The sequence below is a fragment of the Pseudorasbora parva genome, chromosome 14 (genome assembly GCF_024679245.1).
Source record: "Pseudorasbora parva isolate DD20220531a chromosome 14, ASM2467924v1, whole genome shotgun sequence".
Classification (NCBI taxonomy): domain Eukaryota; kingdom Metazoa; phylum Chordata; class Actinopteri; order Cypriniformes; family Gobionidae; genus Pseudorasbora; species Pseudorasbora parva.
The window spans coordinates 16,702,835-16,714,568 of record NC_090185.1 but is presented as its reverse complement, the minus strand read 5'-3'; the positions used below and the strand labels follow the sequence as shown (position 1 = coordinate 16,714,568).

Genomic DNA, 11,734 nt, shown 5'->3' with positions numbered 1-11,734 from the left:
ATAGATTGGTCATTAAATGTTGTGTGTTTACATGTCGTTTTTTTCTAGGATTGTTGCTGTTTATTTGTTCTGTATGCTGAGAACTACATGTGCATGTCATGTACTAAGTTCCTGTTTACCAAGAGATGTTTTCTGTGTGTGTGCCTGTTGAGTAAAAGACTATAAGCATCTTTGACTGTGAAGAAGTTGTTTATAGGTTTGTTGATATCATTGGTTTTTAAGTTCCTGGAAAGTTGTTGTTTGTTATTTAAAGAAAAGCAGCTGCTCTTTCAGTGTTGTTGTTTATTAGCGCAGTACAGTAAGAAGATCAACATGCACATATGTGATATTTGATAGGCCTTGGAGTTGTTTGTGTCTTATAGTGAGACTTGTGAAGCTCCTGCACATGCCCAGCGGTGATTAACATTATTTTGGAGAATGAAGTGTTTTTGGACAAGAATCAAAATGAGTACCCTCACAGATGCTGAGTGGCTAAACGAAACAGGTGGTTTTGAAAAACAAGAGAAGTCCGCCAAGACTAAAGGCTATGGGCAGCCCACCGGGAATTCTCCTGATAGCCGTTCCGGGTGTGCATGCATGTTCCCTTATTATAGCTCTAGAGCTTTTATGACGCTAAATATAGAAGTGTGACAGTGCGATGACAGAGCGTGAGTGCATGCGTACAGAGAGTGATCATCTGCATGATCGGCTGTACAGATTACACACCGAGCACATGGCGTTTAGCATCCGTGCAAGCGGTGCGCTAAAACATAGACTATTTCAAAGAATCATTTGCTCAGTTCTTTAGAAAAAAAACAAAGGCCTATATTTAAAAAAAATGGATATAGTATAGGCTCCTTATATGCTAATCAACATTTGCATTATATGTTCCATTTTTTCTTTCTGCCAAGATGACAATTTTTACTGGATGGATGGATGGATGGACTAAAATGCAATAAAAATATGTTTGAGTCATACAATATATTCTATATTCACAAAATCGGACTTAATTAGCTTCATGTAGCTAAATTTACTGTAAAAAATTACTTTAGTTATGATAATCATAAACAGTCTGTCACCTGGTGGAAGAGCTGTTTATTGTGAGTAAATGAGATAAAATCATTATAACTCATGGGTTATTGCTTTGTTCTTTTTATAGCTTTGTTAGACCATTTAGTGGGGAATACATTTGTTACTGATCTTCTGATCAAGTTTATGACTGACTTTATATGACTGGAGATTACGTTATCTGTTAAACGCTTTAAATGACTTACTCTGGGATTAAACAGTATACACTTTTCATTATATTTTTTTATGAAATGGTTATAGGCTACCTCTTTTAGAGTAATTTACAAGCCACTTCTTGTATCCATCTCTATGCGTGCTTTAAATTGTTGACAGCGCAGAGAACATCTTGTGTATTTCCCTCCTTTCAAGAACACTCAATTGACGTGGTGTGAAGTTTCGACACCACGTCAGCAGTTCAGGTGAAAACATGTTTTCATCTCCTTGCGGAAATCGTGGGGTCGGGACCTGCCCCATCTGTGGGTTGCCCCCCTAAATATATCATTAAAAACCACACTGTGTATTGTAAATAATATAATTACATATTCTTAAAATTATGTAAGTGGTGCCTCACCTACACACAAGTCCGGTGGGAGAGAACAAAGTTCTTCAGTAGTTGTTGAACTCCAGAAAGTAGGTTCAATGCTGTTTTATTCACTTCACTAAATTCAGATGAAGTGATTATTTTCTCTTTAATAGATGATCCGCCATTTAAGAGTTATTTCTTCCTTTATGAGAAAGCGCTTCCCCGCCAAAAAGACAAGTTTTTATTTGTTTTAACTGTTGTATGGTAGTGGGCGCTATTACATATCTTCTAAAAGAGTTCTGATGATCCTGATCAAAACATAGTCAAAGAAGATGCAGAAACAAGTGATAGCATATGTTTTGCAACCTATTCTCACTCCCAATGCATCAAAATCTGAAACATTTATTAACTAAAGAATAGGGTTTTGTATCAGTTGGGTTTTTTATGATACCAGTGCCAAACCAGTACTTTTAAAACAGTACCAGTGCCTGAACCAATACTTAAAAAAAGAAAAGAAAAAAGAGCGCCACAAAACGACGATGGATCACATTAAAGAATGGCTTTTTATTAAAAAAAATTACCATCTTCAAGGTTCAGCTTTATTTTGCTTAAAATATGACCATATTCTCTGACTAAATATTTTAGTACGCATTGTGTATTGTTTCCATGCCGACGCATCGCACTTCTCACATGACACACAGCAGCCGCTGTATCACAGATGTATTTTTTTCTTTTTTATTCAAAATATAACATGTTAACTATATCATGAACTTACTGCTGTTCTGATTTTCAAATATGTGTAAGTGAATGTGTTTTGTCATAATGATCATGTAAGTTGATCTATAATGCGCGATGGGTGCCGCCATGTTAGTTTGCGCCTCACCAGAGAATCGGATCTGTCGGATTTACATCACGTAAATTCATCCTCGTCTCACGAAACACATGAAAGTAAGTGACCAGTGAAGTGAAAGAAGAATAAAGTAAACTATATAGTTACTTATAAAATGTGTACCTGATATGAATAAGACACGTAGTCAAATGATAACTGTTTGAAAGGATTATTATTGATCTATAGACATCAGTGTGTGTGTGTTTGGTATGTGTATTTAAAATTGTGCTCTGGAACCTAAATAAACATGATTTTGAAAACACTGAATAGTTGTGATATGTGACGAGTGCTGATTGCGTCTGTCTCTGGCTTGGCGCCAGCCATAGCGCGGCCGTGGAAGCGCGTTTGAACTTAAAGGGTTACTTCACTGCCTTTTCATATTAAACTATGTTATTCCCTTAACTTAAACGAGTTGATACATACCTCTCTCGTCTCAGTGCGTGCTTTTAATCTTTCTGACACGCAGTGACGATCTGATAGCATTTAGCTTAGCCCACTAAGCCCAGTTCATTCACTATGGTACCAAACAGAGATCAAGTTAGAAGTACCAAACACCTCCATGTTTCCCCTATTTAAATACAGTTACACGAGTAGTTGAACGAGCACGTATGGTGACAAAATAAAACGTGGTACTTCTCTAATCGGATTAAAAAGGAGAACTATAATGTATGGCGGATTAGCACTTCTGAGAGTACTTCGGCTCGGCGCAGTAAAAAGTCCCGGCCGAAACATCTTCCCTCACATCTCCCTATTGACAGAAATGAGAGAGTGAGGGGGAGGTGTGAGGAAAGATGTTTCGGCCGGGACTTTTTACTGCGGGACTTTTTACTTACTTACATTATAGTTCTCCTTTTTAATCCGATTAGAAGAGCGCCACGTTTTATTTTGTCACCATACTTGATCGTTCAACTATTAGTGTAACTGTATTTAAATAGGGGAAAACATGGAGGTGTTTGGTCACTTCTAACTTGATCTCTGTTTGGTACCATAGTGAATGAACTGGGCTTAGTGGGCTAAGCTAAATGCTATCAGATCGTCACCGTGCGTCAGAGAGATTAGGTGCACGCACTGAGACGAGAGAGGTATGTATCAACTCGTTTAAGTTAAGGGAATAACATAGTTTAATATGAAAAAGCGGTGAAGTAAACCTTTAAGTGGGCAGCACAGAAATGAGGAACCGAAATCTGCGTTCTGATTCGGTTCAGTACATACCGGTTATTTAGGCACCGGGGGCACCGGGTTTCGGTACCCAACCCGCACAAAAGATTAAAGGAAGTGTATGTAAGATTGTGGCCAAAACTGGTACTGCAGGTTTATCCCCTCTCCCTCTCCCTCTCCCTCTCCCCCTCCCCCTGACTCGAGGTTGCCAGATAGGCTGCATGATCCAGCAGGAACGTTTGTAGCTGTAGCTGTGAAAACTAGAGCAGATCTGGCAACCCAGATGCCGAAACACTACTGACTTCGTGATAGGTGGAGGGGGGAGCTTCAGGCCAAAACACAACATGTCAACATTAACATCAGTTGAGGGCTGCAACAACAACTTTTAAATGACAATATCCTGGCGGGACTACTGATGTAAATGGTATTTGAAATTAACATGATATCTTAATGTCTAGTGACATATCCCGGTCATTTTATGATTCATTGAAATACATTTCTTACATACAGTTCCTTTAACGAAAATTGACGCCCATGGGTACCTTTAGCATCTTCATTGTGACGTGGAAGGTACTTGACCATGCTTCAGATCTTGATGCCTTGGGAGTGAGAACAGGTTGTGTATTCATATGGTTCAGATCTGTGCCTTGCCACAATTCTGTCTCTGAGCTCTTCAGGCAGTTCCTTTGACCTCATGATTCTCATTTGCTCTGACATGCACTGTGAGCTGTAAGGTCTTATGTAGACAGGTGTGTGGCTTTCCTAATCAAGTCCAATCAGTATAATCAAACACAGCTGGACTCAAATGAAAGTGTGGAACCATCTCAAGGATTATCAGAAGAAATTAGTTAAATAAATGAGTGTCAAAGCAAAGGGTCTGAATACTTAGGACCGTGTGATATTTCAGTTTTTCTTTTTTAATAAATCTGCAAAAATGTCAACAATTCAGGTTTTTTCTGTCAATATGGGGTGCTGTGTGTACATTAATGAGAAAAAAATGAAATTAAATGATCTTATCAAATAGGTGCACTATAACAAAGAGTGAAAAACTTAAGGGGGTCTGAATATTTCCGTAACCACTGTAATTATAATATGACTGTGTGGTGAACCTATGAACCAAATTAATATTTCAACAATAATCACTTTGTGCCACTTACAAGTACAATTTTGCCTGTATTATTTGTGGCCCATTCAAAAATTGCTCATTGTTCATTGTTTGTCCCCATCTGTTGAAAAATGAAATTTATATCCATTATTATGTTATGTTTGGCTGTTGTTAAATACATAACAAAATGTGTACTCCACAGTGAATATTTCTACAGGCTGGATTCATTTTTGACACAAACATTTAAGTCTTGACTACAAAAAACCTATTGAACATTTCTACCATTATTGCCCAGGTAAACGAGCTTTATTTTGCTGTACGGAACTCGCCATCAAAAACCTGTTTCATTAGGCGCTGTCCCTATAAAACAAGTATCCTGTGAATCAGGTCTATTAAAGTTTCAAAGCAAAGCACCAGATAGGCGTGTTTACTGTCCGCTTCTGCCGGATTAGGTTACACCGTCTAGTTTCTCTTTGGCGAACTCGATGACTTGCTGAATTGTGCGTGATTTATCTTGCGGCTCAATTTAAATCTTTTCCAATAATCAATCGAACACTAATAATACTGGATGTTACGTTATGTTGTCTATGCCTTCAGTGTGTTATTACAAGAGACCCTGCGGGCTTTACATACACAATCAGCAGTCTGGATCGACAGTGTATCTCTTTATCTCTCTCTCTCACACACACACACACACACATTTGCATGATCATGCAGGAGGGGAGATAAAAAGGTCACAGACAGGTGTTAACCCTTTAATAACCAAAAAGGCTCATAGAGGTTATGATGAGGTCATATATGCTAATGGCAAACGCTTAGTTCAATGTACCATGCAGACAACGTTTAATGTAAACCGTCCTCTCCAGTCCAGCCTGAACATTGAAACTAACAAGCATAATAAATGTTGGACCCTGTTTGCATAACACATATTCAATATTTAGCAACTGATGAGTTTGTTATGCTTGTACAGAGCTTATTTACCTACAAGTCTTAAAGGCACAGTAACACAAATAGCTTCAGATTGAGGATCGAAGAATATAATGCTATAATCAACTCTTTTTTTCTTTTTTTTACAATTAGTTAATCTTGAGAGCTGTAATTGTAAAATAAATAAAAATACAGTAAAAGTTTTCCAGAGAGTTCCACATTGCATATGCAAAGATGTAATTCAATCACAGCAGTTTAGTCTGAACTCTTACAGCAGACACACCCCTTCAGATCAGACGGCTAAAAATAGGGTACACTGTAAAAAAAATATTTAAAAATAAGTTAACTGGTTGCCTTAAAATTTTGAGTTTAATTAAATTAAAATTTTGAGTTAATACAATGAACATTTTTGAGAATCGACAACCTTTATTCAAATATTATTAAAAGATTTTGTAAGCATATTGGGTAATTGTGTGTTTTATTTGTGATGACGCAGTGAAACATGCCAAATAGTGCTATTTTTATGATTTATCACATTATGTGGTTCAGATACAATAATATTTTGAGTTTCTATTTATTAAACCAATTTCCTTCATTGCATCAACTCAAATTTTTAATTTCAATAAACTCACAATTTTAAGGCAACCAGGTTACTTACTTTTTTAAGTTAAACCAACAATATTTTTTTACAGTGTGGGCATTGCCTTTTATTTTTAAATTATGACAATTTTTTTATGTAAAAATCTTACTAACACTATAAGTACACCCCGGGAAACATAAAATAATAATAAAAATGACCCCCTTTAAAATGGATTCTGATTTGTGATGGGGATTATGGGTACTTTTTCAGTCCTGCATGTGAATGTGGAAAACAGTGTTAGGTTAAAAGCACATTTTGAACACTTCTAATGAGCTGAATCAGCGTTATTGTTCACAAGCCTATCTGTAACCTTTAACCTTCGACCCCAGGCAGTGAATGAACTGATCTGATGTCAACTTAACACAATGATGAAGAATTGATGCAGCTCTGAGGAACAAAACAGTAAATGTTTAACACATTAAAACAAGTTATATTCAAATAAAGGTTTTATACTACAAAACTGTACATCAAAAATATAAAACTATATTCAGTACTATATATAAGATATTTTGGTTTGGATTTAGTTAGCGTGTGTCAAAGCCTCTGGAGAACAATCAGAGCAGCATCTGTGTAACATCAGACTGTGTGTGTGTGTGTGTGTGTGTGTGTGTGTGTGTGTGTGTGTGTGTGTGTGTGTGTGTGTGTGTAAGGTGAGAGTTTGAATGTGTGTGATATCTACAGATGAGAGCAGTGGAAGTGAGGCAGCTGCTGTGTGGGTGTGTGTTTGTGTGTGTGTGTGTGTGTGTGTGTGTGTGTGTGTGTGTGTGTGTGTGTGTGTGTGTGTGTGTGTCGGGGCACAAACTGTGAGACTGACAGGATATGACATCACTGTTGACTCCTTGCTTCTGGACAGAAAAACAGATTTATTGAAAGATATTTTGTATAAAAAAATTGTGTGAATATATATATATATATATATATATATATATATATATATATATATATATATATATATTCAAGAGAAGATATAGAAGATAGATTTATTTATTTTTTAAGAAAAAGATGTATGAGAAACCCTTGCTAGAGCCCTTCAGCGTGCGTTTGTTCGCCGTTTCCCCCGCTCTGACAGCAGGCGCATGTAATGACACGGTGTCGTCGAATCGGATCAAAGGGTCACGCTGACGGAGAGATCCCGCTCGCTCTCGCGCAAGAGTGTATAATAACAAAATTATACAGCTGTCAGCGCTGTCTATAATACATTGCGGTGTGTTTCTCTGCATCACTCATTTCCCCATAAACACACATCAATCAAGCTCCCGCTCTCTTCCTGATCACACGCTCCGGCTCGGCCTGCTTCCCAAGATAAATAACACTCCCGGAAAACCGTCAATGAAAGCGAGCAGAGACCAGCGCCGCTCTTATTCCCGAATATTCATAATTTATGTCTCTAACGACGTCCGTGTTTTATGTGATGCAAACTAAACCTCGTCTGGTGCTTTTATCTGCTTTTGTGCCTTTGTTTAGTTGACTGTTTTATTTATTAGAACCTCTTTCGGTTCTTTTACTAAATGAAAACGGTGTCGAACTTTTCATCTTTTCCTATGAGTGATAGATCGCACAAATGTATCTATTATGTATGAAGATGTTTTTTGCCTGGCAAAAGAAAACAGCCAAAAATCCCATAGCTATACAAAACATTGTACTAGCATAACTTATTAGCAATTAGCTAAAAACTGGTATCTGTATATAAAACGATGTATTTAAATATCTTTTTAGACTTATTTTAAAATAAAAAGATATCAAATGTTATCTAAGGGTAGGCTGTGTTAACTGTTTTCAACTAAAAATTGAAAATTTGTATGCGTTTTGGCTGTTCATTTACACGACAAATGAACAGGAGGCCTAAAAACACAAGCTTTCAAAAACGGGTTTTAAAGTGTAGGTTTTGTGTGTTACATGTTCACACATGCGTGTCCGCACGGTGTTTCTTGACAAAGCAGTATCTCCAACTAATGGCCTGGCATTCATAATAAAGCCTATTTAGTCATTCTCACAGATTTGTGTGAATAGGGATCATTTTAACAATGTTGTCGTCTGTTTTTAGTTCATCATTGTCATGTAAACGCACCTTAATACTATAACATGAAATATATGTTTTTTAAGATGCGGCAGAATTTTTTGTCACGCCCGGATAACAGAAAATGGGCAAAATGGCGAGACGTGGGCGGAGCTGAGGTCACGCAATGACTAACAGACACCAGATAAATCTATCCAGCTGTCACTCAAAGTGGCCCACCCTTAATTATGCAAAGCTTTAAGGCTTTATATAATGTAAACGAATGAGTTATTCAAAAAATTCACCCCCTCACAGTTGTCATGAAGGGCAAAATTTGCCGTATAGATCAAAACCACAATTTGTACCAGGCTGTTAACATGTTTTTTTATGCCGTAAAGTTGGGGATTTTAACATGGGGCTCAATGAGATTCTGCTCCCTTCTGCACCCTAGTGGCCAGTCGAGGAATTGCAGTTTAAGTCACTAATGTATTGGCTTCAACAGAAAAAGGGGGAGGTTGCCGCTTGGTTTATAGGCCTACCATAGAGACTGTAAAAAAATATGGACATAGTGTCCGTGACGTCACCCATAGGATTCTGAAGAGCAGTTCTGAAGCGTAAAGTAGAGACGAGCTGGACGTAGCCATCTTGGCAGCGTGTCACCGCACGTCACGCCCGGATAACAGAAAATGGGCAAAGAGGCGGGACGTGGGCGGAGCTGAGGTGACGTGATGACTAACAGACAGCAAACAAACGGCTATCCACCTGTCACTCAAAGTGTCCCCACCCTTAATTATGCAGATTATGCTATACGCATGTTTTTTTTCTGCTGTAAAGTTGGGCATTTTAACCATAGACAGTAAAAGAAATGGACGGAGGGATCCCATTCCCTTCTACGGCGTTAAGTGAGGTCAGTATAGGAGCACTTACTTCCTGATGGCTGAGCGAACTGCGCAGGCTCAGACTGAGCTTGACGACGTAAATGTGACGTGAGCCTCCTGTCTGACAGCTGTAGGTCTTCTAGTAGATGTGGAAAGCGAAAGCTGAATCACGTTGTTTAAATATTTTCTCCCGTTGCTTTTGGCTCACTATGGGCTTCTCCCCATTCTTCCCCCTTGACTTTCTCAGACTTTATGTCTCCACGTCCCCCCGACTGTCTCATAGACAGTAAAAGATTGCCTATGAGCGTCTCCTCAGGTCTATACGGTAATTTCTTAACTGTGCGACAGAGTCGCGTTGGTTATGACGCAATCGTTAGCCTATTTTTACAAAAACAGCTTCTTCGGGGCGATAGTGTAAGATACAAGGTAACGGAGCCTTTTATGCATTGTCGTGTTTCTTTAGAAATAAACAATGGACAAATGGAGTCTTTAAAGCCCCACTTGGCTACTTTTGCTCTCGGGGTCCCCCTACAGTTTGGAAAAAATAATGTCCTCAACTACTGTCGTAAGATCTGTAATCCTACAACAGGGGATGCCATCGCGCATGCATTTGTTGACATGACAACCCTGATAGCCCTGAACTAGTGATGCGTCGGTCGTCTCATAACCCGCGGACCCCGTATGTCTATTTAATGGTCGCGGGTGCGCGGCGGGTTGTAAAAATATATACAGTGGTGCGGTGCGGGCCAAATAACTTCATAAAAGTGGCGCCGCGGGTCAGTGCAGCGCTAACAGGTCGCCTGAACACTGCAAGAGGAGTTCAGAGTTCTTCTGGCGGCGCGTGTGAAATGTCTTCATCCCAGGTAACGTTACAGTCAGTGGCATGTTTCAGCATGTCATATAAATATAATTTCATGGGTTTTATTTTTTTCAAACGCCAAATAATCACGATGCTTACGTTTACAAGCCAGCGTCATTATAGTAGTCTATTGGTTACCGTTTTCCAGAATCTATATGATACTTCAGTTCAATGTTTGAGTGGTAGGTAATCACCGTAACAAGCATGACAGCATCGGTCAGGCACGCCTCCTTCAGCTCACGCCAACGAGCAAACGCTGGTCACATGCTGATCCTCGTCCTGCCTTTAATCCCATCACTTTTTTGTTTCCTCTTATTGCTTTCCTCCAACAAAACCTATTCTTTCTTATTTGTCTCTGCTGCTTCGGACATGACTATATTATCCGACGAACAAAGTTGGGCTCGCACGTCCGAATTTAAGGAAGTGTGGGTGTTGGTGGAAGTGACGTATATGCCGTAAAGCAGTCGAATTTTGTAGTTCTTTTTGTTCTCGGGTTACTACCCGAAACCCGAAGTTTAAAAGTACGATTAAAAACGATACAGACCCCATCAGGCTATGGCAGACGTGTCATTCAACCTATTGTAAGTCGATTTATCATCACAAGAGTCTTAAAAAATATATTTTGAAGGTTGAAAAGTTACCTAGTGCTGCTTTAAACGTCTCAGATGTAAAGTTATTCACTGTCAAAGTGACTCAAAAATGAATGGGAGTCAATGGGATGCTAACAGCAGGTGATGGCTTGGTTAGCAATGGCAGCCCCTAGGGGTGGAACGCTTTCCGAGCGCTAGATTACCCCCTTGATTTTAACATGGGGCTCAATGAGATTCTGCTCCCTTCTGGAGCCTGTCTCTAGTGGCCAGTCGAGGAATTGCAGTTTAATTCACTTCCGTATTGGCTTCAACACAAACTGTAGAAGGTTGCCGCTTGGTTTGTACCAAGCATGCGCACTTGTGTTGAAAACTGAAGCCAACGCGTCTCGATCGCCCCTAGATGGTTGGTCCCAGTATAGCTCATTACCTCTGCCTCCATGGATTCTTCAAATATTTTTTCCGCAAAGATGGCTTCTGTCATTCTAGCCAGTTTTTATCACAATGATTTCATTTCAAGTGTTAATTTTTTTAAATAAGTGTGGTTTTAGGGAGTTATTTGATGCTATAAAAATGGGGGGTGTGACGTCACGATTGACAGCTTCTCTGAGTGAAGTAGTCACTGAGGCACTAACAGAATTTTTTCTGGATTTTCGGGAGGAGATTGGAGCTTTAGCTTTAATTTCTACATTAATGTTATGGAGCATTCATATATTTTTCCCATCTCGTGAACAGAACCTGCAAGAGCTCTGCGGAGATGGATGATGTAACCCGTCGTCACGGTAATGGAATCTCCCTCTGCAGACACTGATGGATCTGTTGCCGTGGCAGCCATTGCCGCCCGCTGACATTCCGGCCTGCCCCTGTCTGACGGCGGCAGTGCCAAGCTCTCTGCCTGCTGTCACAGAGTGGTGTGTGCGTGTGAGAGTGTGTGCGTGTGTGTGGTCTGGGCCTCCAGCCAGAGCTTCGGCTGACAGGGCCCTCTCACGCAGCTCCACTGAGAGGACCACGCAGCGCTGGAGAACACAGAAGAGTCCTGTGAGTGAGCTGCGCCACAGGGCAGTGGGTTCATTGTTTCCCAGCCTCTACACAATCACACACTGTGGCCTAACCAGGTTATGTGTT

General features: G+C 39.7%; 1 protein-coding gene and 1 long non-coding RNA gene across 2 annotated transcripts in view; one reads left to right on the top strand and one right to left on the bottom strand.

Annotated features, from left to right (window-relative positions):
* LOC137040223 (uncharacterized) overlaps nt 1–9,341 on the bottom strand; it is a 192,170-nt gene extending 182,829 nt beyond the window's left edge. Inside the window, exon 1 of the mRNA XM_067415683.1 lies at nt 9,213–9,341. The gene's annotated coding sequence lies outside the window, so the exon portion shown is untranslated. The remainder of the gene's footprint in view (nt 1–9,212) is intronic.
* The window catches only part of LOC137040229 (uncharacterized), a 58,410-nt gene that overhangs the window by 23,175 nt on the left and 23,501 nt on the right, over nt 1–11,734 (top strand). The window lies entirely within an intron of this gene.